Genomic DNA, 7,650 nt, shown 5'->3' with positions numbered 1-7,650 from the left:
TCATAGTCAGAAGGCTTGTAGCTATTACCACACATTGTAATGTTTAATCACTTCCACAATAATTGTATTATATCTCAACTCTGCAAACAGATGGTAAGTACCTCAAATTTAAGGACAATGTCTTATTCATCTTTGGAACCTTCTATAGGTATCTGGGATGGAGCTATGGGTATAGGGGGATCTTGAAACGTACTTACAGAAGTGAAGTTAAATAAATGCCTTTGTTCAATATTTAGTATTGTTCTAGGCACTTGGTATTTCTCAAGTAAGAAAGAGTTTTGTTTTGTTTTTTTTATTATCTTGCTTTTCTGGATCTTATATCCTACCAAGAGTAGACAGATCATGAAAAATAAATATAATAAATATATAAATTATGTAGAATGTTAAAAGATTAAAAGCAAATAGAACATGGGAAGAGAGATCTGGAATGGAGGATAGTGGAATTTTTAATGGTATGATCATCATAACAATAGTGACATTTGAGGCAGACTTAAAGGAAATGAAAGAGCTAATCATGAAGATATGTGGGGTGTTCTACGCAGAAAGAATGGACAAGGCAAAAAATCCTAAAGTCGTAGCCTAGCTACAGAAAATAACAGTAAGGAAACTAATGTGACTAAAAACACAATAAACAAGGAAAATAATCATACAAGTTGTAGTAATTGACAGGCTGGTGGGAGGGGGTCCCGTATAAAACAGGAGCTAGAGTTAGACCATGCAGGTTCAGATGTTATGTGAAGATTTTAGCTTCCACCCTGAAACAGGAAGGGATTATAGAATTTGGGAAATAAGGAATATCATTATCTGGCTTATATTTTTAAAAAGATTACTCAGGGAGCTCTGTTGAAAATGCATGATAGAAGAAGGAAGGGTGGAAATAGGAAGACCAGTTAGAGGCTGTTTCAGGAATGCAAGAGAGGGGTGGTGGCTTGACCAGGTGATAGCAATGAAGATGGTGCAAACTACTTAGTTTATAGGTAGAACCAACAGGATTTTCTTATATATTAGATATGCGATGTGAGAGAAAGAATCAAGGATGGCCCTAAGGTCCTTGGTTTTAGCAACTGATAAGGTTTACTTATTCTGGTTTGCTCAGGAGTTTCACAGTTGCTGAAGTTTGAAAGTTCTTCATTCTGAGGATTCCCTCAGTCCCCAGGAAACTTGGGTGGTTGGTCATCCTAGCAACCTTTGTTTTGCAACCAAAGCGAAAGCATTACAGTCTCCTGAAGCTCTAAGTAGAGTAGATTTTTGGAAGAAGATCAGGAGTCCAGTTTTGGACATGTTAAGTTTATCTATTATACTTCTGAGTGGAGACACTGAGCAGGTGGTTGGATATACATACACATCTGGAGTTCAGGCGAATGGTCTGGAATGGAGATAAATGTTTGGGAGCTCTTGATTTAGAGATAATGTGTAAAGTCCTGAGTCTAGATAAGGTCATCAAGAGAAAAAGTGTAGATTGGGAAAAAATTCCAACATTAAGAGGATCACAGAAGAACCAGGCACAAGAAGATTGAAAAGGAATGAGCATAGAGGGAGGATGGAAACCAAAATAGTGTGGTGAGCTAAAAGCCAAGAGGAGGAAAGCATACCAAGGAAAATGATCAATGGAGTAAGTAAATGTCAGTGAAGGGTCTAGTAAGAAAAGGGTCGAGAGTGTGACTATCAATTGAGCAAGATGGAGGTGAACCTGAAAAACAAAGTGTGGGTAATGTGGTGGGCACAAGAGCATAATTGGAAAGGACTACAGTGGAATGGGAGCAGAGTAATGTTTGCATATTAGTGGGAATGACCTAGGAGAGAGAGAAACATTGATAGTATGAAGGAGAGAAAAAGTGTCAGGGATTTTCTGAAGTACGTGAAAGAGGACAGATTAGCAAAACCACTTCCAAGACAAATGCAGAAATGCAGATCTAAACTGTCTACACCAGACTCTTACCAAAAAATGACATGACATGAAATGAAATAAAATATAATTAAATAAAATTAAGATGACAGTAAAACAGAGGAGCTTTTCAAAATATTAACTACTAGATTTTGTGCTACAGTTCCCCTGATGAAGTTTTAATCAATCAGTATGCTAGTTTAAGACTAAATTATTTAGGGCAGTCCGGGTGGCTCAGTGGTTTAGCACCGCCTTCAGCCCAGGGCATTATCCTGGAGTCCTGGGATCAAGTCTGCATCGGGCTCCCTGCATGGAGCCTGCTTTTCCCTCAGCCTGTGTCTCTGCCTCTCTTTCTGTGTCTCTCATGAATAAACAAATAAAATCTTTTTTTTAAAAAAAAAAAGATTATTTAGTGAACAAAATGAACCAAAGTATTACATAATCTTCCATCTCTACAAAATATCTGCTTGCCTTTTACTAAAGTAGAAGGAGGCACTGACAATAATTATTTTAGAAGGCTTTCTAACCAATATTTACTGAAACAAAGATCAATTTCAGAGTAAAAATTCCATTAACTCAATTATCTGTTTTCTCAGAACTTTTTCAATTAAGCAAGTTATAATATATTTTTGTATTGAAATTGGATGAATGTACAGATAGACTCTTCAGAATCCTCTTTGAATTCCCGGTTCCATGGTCTACAAAGACTCATCTGGATATCAGTATAAATGTATTCTTTTCCTTATGTCATTTTTCCTCATTTCTTGGATTCTTTTACACTCAACCTGTTTTGATATTAAAGTCGAAGCCTGTGTACTGTCTCATCCATACAGTTCTTTATGTTGAGGCCCGCTCTGCTAACCTCACCTAAAATGAAAATTGGATTTTACCAGCAAAAGGAAGGGAGGTGAAAACGAGACCAGATGACAATAATTATAGAAGAGGCACTAATTAACACTATCAAAATGAAACAAATGTGCTTTGTTAATATGTCACTTGCACACGATTGCTCCCCAGCCTGAAGAAATATCCTGTACATGATGACACCATTGTGTTCTGTCATAATAGTGCTATTAATACATCTGAACAGAGTCTAAGCAAGACTTTGCAGCTGTCAGACAAAAGGTATGCACTTTCATTTCCAGCTAATCTTTCTAGTTCTGATTCCAATGTTATTTTCTTATAATTATTTACATGCTTTAGGCCATAATCTAAAAATACAAATAGACATAGGAGGCCTAAATACTTTATGTTATCTTAAAGGCCTAAATACATTGCTATTGAATTTTATTATGTGACTTTTACAATCCAGTTAAAGTGCTTGAATCTGCCTTTTCATTCTGAATACAATGAATTTTATGAATTCAGCCATAAATATTCTTAGATTTAAAAAGTATTCAGGAATGTTTAAAACAGTCAGCAGAGACTGCATGCTTTTCTCTTTCTTTTCTCAAAAACATGCCAGGATGAATGAAAAGAGCTAAAAATAGAGTATATTCTATCCTTAATGAAAGTCAAAAGTGGCAATAATCACACACACACACACACACACACACACACACACACACATAGCCTCTGAAGCATATATGCCAGATATAACAAAATTTGAAGGGAATCAATAGACAACATAGAGTTTCAATATGTAGCTTTTTTTTAAATCTCGGGGGGCTAACAAGTGAGGCAATTCTGAGTGGTGCTAGGTTGAAGAATGGGAACAGAAGTGAGCCATGAGGAAAGCAGAAAGGCTCTCTGGTACCTTATCCCCAGCACTGTCCTTCATTAGTGAGCAGTAGAGACTCAGAAAGAGGTAAATTTGCCCTGGGCCAGGCACCTCAGAGAATCTCATATGTCTTGTCTATCAGAAACATGCAAAAGCAAATTTATTACTACACACATAGGCCCCTTGGTCTCAAAGAGTTCAGTGCTCAGCACTGGCACCATACAGCTAAATATGGACTCTGGGATTGACATCATTCAGACTCTGGGAGAAAGAACTCAGAGAGAGAGAGAGAGAGAGAGAGCACATGCATACACACACACACACACCCCACACGTACACACATGAGTGGTGGGGGTGGGGCGAAGGGAGAGAGAGAATCTCAAGCAGACTCACCACTGAGTGTAGAACACTATGTGGAGCTCGACCTCACGACCCTGGGATCATGACTTGAGCCAAAATCAAGAGCCCGAGATGCTTAAGCAACTGGGTCACCCAGGCCCCCAGAACTCTTGTTCACAGCTCTTGCTGAGTACATCTGTAAGTCTTGGTGAACTGCAGGTTGTGCCACAGGGATGGGTACAGTATCAAGTTCAAGAAGGTTTTTTGTAGCCAAAGCAACTAGGGAAGGGAAAGAGACTAATTTTTAAAACCTTTCACTTCAGATAGTGTGAATATAATATACCTTGTACAATAAAGATTAGTTTCCCAATAGTATCAACCATCAATTTTCTTGCTCTTCTTGTTCTAAGGCTTAGTTCCAGAGGTACTCACAAATCGCATCAGTATTTGTAACAGTTCGCACACAGGGGCTGAGGAATGTTCACAATGTTAAACAACTTACATTCTTCTTTTACTTATATAAATGAAAGTCTAGATGTAACAAGCTAAATATAGATCCCTGGCATTGGGGGATATATGAAAATTGAACACTAGGATTGTGTGTAGATTTTTTTTTTTTTAGGATTGTGTGTAGATTTAAAAAAAAAAAAAAGATTTATTCATTTATTTGAGAGAGAAAGTGGAGTGGGGGGAGGGCAGAGGTAGAGAATCTCAACAAGGAGATGATGACCTGAGCCGAAATCAAGAGTTGGAAGTTTAACCAACTGAGCCACCCAGGTGCCCAGTAAATAGCATTATTTTAATAAAATATTTACTAAGATTTAATTTCTATAGAGAGTGGCTGTTACTGATCACACTAGATTGAGGTTACATCTCATTTGAAAAGCTCTTTGAAATAATTGAACAACATACTGCTCTTTTTGGTTTTCTTTAAAATGTCTCAGCATTGGAGCATTTGAAAGAATGAAATCATTTTAGACTTTAAGGGATGGTGAAAGTAGAGCAGTTTGGAGAAAACATTATAAAATATTTTAATTGTATCAATCAAACAACTTACATATTCCCATTGGAAAGTTCAAACATGGTTCACATTTGTCAGACCACCAGGAATAAATGCCAAGGCTGCATGTGAGACCTGTCTACCATTGGCTACAGTCGTTCAGTCTGAGATCTTCCCTTCAAATTTTTTAGGTTAAAAATAAACTAATTGAGATACAGCCCACTAAAAGAGAAGGTTTTATAAGAAGTCACATATAAGGCAAAATCTACTTTCTTGAAGGATAGTTTTGGAAAAACTAAACCTCACTTATATGTAGGTAGGTTAAGCAGCAAACAAAAGCACTTGAGTCACAAGTCTTTCACCCATCACTTCTAGTGAGGTGGAGATGTCCTCACGATGGTCAAGCTACTGAGATCAAGAAGATGCTGGCAGATGTATCCATAGCCAAGGACAGGAGAGTGATCCGAGAATGCATACAGTATGGCTGCCTCACACCCCATGTCAGGGTCCTTCAGTGCAAGAGGTAGTTGAACAGCCAAACACAAGCAATACACTGTGTCCAACCCTCCAGCTACAAGTCTAATGATCAACTGGGGTAACTGGGAGAGAGTTCAAGGAGGGTCCACTCACAGGAATCCTAGCCTCATGCTGAGCTCCTCCACAGCCATAAGAAGCAGGAAACAAAACATCTGCAGAGCCAATGAAAAATATCACTCAAGGGAAGAAAAGTAATGTAATAAATGAAAGGAAAGTCAAGAAGACATTTTGGAACACTTACTCCAAAAAATAGAATGCATGTTTATAAAATGTGCCTCTGGACCTTAAGGAAATTTGAAAAGACAGGCTCTATGTATAATAAAATCTGTAAATATTACTTCTTATGCCTTATCCTTTACAATAGGCACTATAGAATTACTCTTCTGAAGTAATATTTAAAACATTAGTGATTGTATATTAATTCATCTTTAATATTTTTCTGTTCATTAAAGTAATAAATGTGTGAATTTAACCAGAGAAATAATTTAAAATAAAAAAAGAAAGATTTGCTCTTCCAGACATTGGAAGACTATTATAAAAATATAATCAAATTGTTCCTGGGTTAAAAATGGGGGGGGGTGAAACAATGGAATACGCTAAAAATTCCCAAAACAGATATATATATATATATATATATATATATATATATATATGAATTTAACATATAATAAAGTTGGCATTTTTCTTATGGGGCAAGAGGAGAGGATGGATTAAAAAATAAGTGGTATTGGAACAATTTGATTTTGATTAAAAAATACTGCATCCTTTCCTCATACCAAAGATTTCAAATGAATTAATGCAAAAATCTGAAATGAATTAATGATTTAATGGGAAGAAAATAATCACAAAATAAAAAGAATACTTAGAAAATTATTTTTATTATTTTAAGGTAGGAATAACTTTCTTTCTTTCTTTTTAAAGATTTTATTTATTTACTCATGAGAGACACAGAGAGAGAGAGAGAGAGAAAGGCAGAGACACAGGCAGAGGGAGAAGCAGGCTCCATGCAGGGAGCCCAATGTAGGACTTGATCTCAGGACCCCAGGGTCATGCCCTGGGCTGAGGGCAGACGCTCAACCACCGAGCCACCCGGGCTGCCCTAGGAATAACTTTCTAAGGAAAAAGCAAATAGTTTGAATTACACAGAAATTTATAATGAACAATACAACAAAGAAAATGTAGGATCATGCATAAAAGAATATATGTGCCCATAAAACATGAAAAGTTGTCTAGGCAGATATTTTTCAGGTAAGAAATTTGTTAGGGCTTAAACATCAACATTTTTAGTATTAATGTGAGTGTGAGTTGTGCACTGATACCTTTATAGACATCAATTTAGAAATATAAATTGAGGTTATTAGATAGTTCTCCTAAGAATGTAATTAGGTAAGTGTGTTGAGGGTATATGTACAAGGGTGCTTATTGCAGTTTCGTTTATATTTCTTAAAATGGTAAGAACTTAATGTCCATTGTTAGGGGGGGTTTACGATCATTTAAAATGGTTGACATTAAAAAGTGTACATACCACATTATTAAGAGAAAAAGAGCGGGTTACACAAACAGCTCAAGGCAGTTAAGCTCCAAGTCTATTTTCTAAGGATGCATAACTCGAAATATTAGTAGCAGTTATCTCTGGGTAGAATGTATTTTCTTCATAATTTTCTGAAAAGTTTGCAATGAGTATGATTTTTTGCTTGTAATAAGAAAAGATGACATGGCTATTTTCTTATTTCTTAAAAGTCTTACTTAACTAAACAAGTAATGAATGAACTAATTCTTTTATGTAGTCATATACCTTCACGCACTATTATTTTGTGGGAGCCATGGGAGTTTTCCAATTTCCAGTGACTTTATCACTTTGCATGTAACTCTCTAAAAAAATGACTTTATTCACTTTTAGGTAACTTTATTTCAAACCAAACATAGCACTTGGAAGCCATTTGAACATTTAAATAAATGATTAAAATTTGAAAACAACACACACATTTGCCATAATTGCTTCATTTTTAATTTCCCCACTCTGTCCTTAATGAATATCATGCCTTTTTTCTTTCTGTGATGCAGCACACCAGTGATCACCTATGAACCAGGAATATGTAAAATTCCCTTCCCACACCGTGCTAAGTACAATACATATGCTTTTGCCTCTCAGTGTATTGTAATTAACTT

The 7,650-nt window shown here is 36.2% G+C and overlaps 1 long non-coding RNA gene across 1 annotated transcript; it reads left to right on the top strand.

Annotated features, from left to right (window-relative positions):
* Positions 1-2,899: 2,899 nt before the first annotated feature.
* Positions 2,900-5,818, top strand: LOC118352126 (uncharacterized). The gene is made up of 2 exons (XR_004808718.2): positions 2,900-3,010; positions 5,320-5,818. It is a non-coding gene; the product is annotated as an uncharacterized LOC118352126 (long non-coding RNA).
* Positions 5,819-7,650: the final 1,832 nt, after the last annotated feature.

The sequence above is a fragment of the Canis lupus genome, chromosome 23 (genome assembly GCF_003254725.2).
Source record: "Canis lupus dingo isolate Sandy chromosome 23, ASM325472v2, whole genome shotgun sequence".
Lineage (NCBI taxonomy): Eukaryota > Metazoa > Chordata > Mammalia > Carnivora > Canidae > Canis > Canis lupus.
Note: the sequence above shows the minus strand (reverse complement) of the source record. Positions and strands in the feature narration are given on the sequence as shown.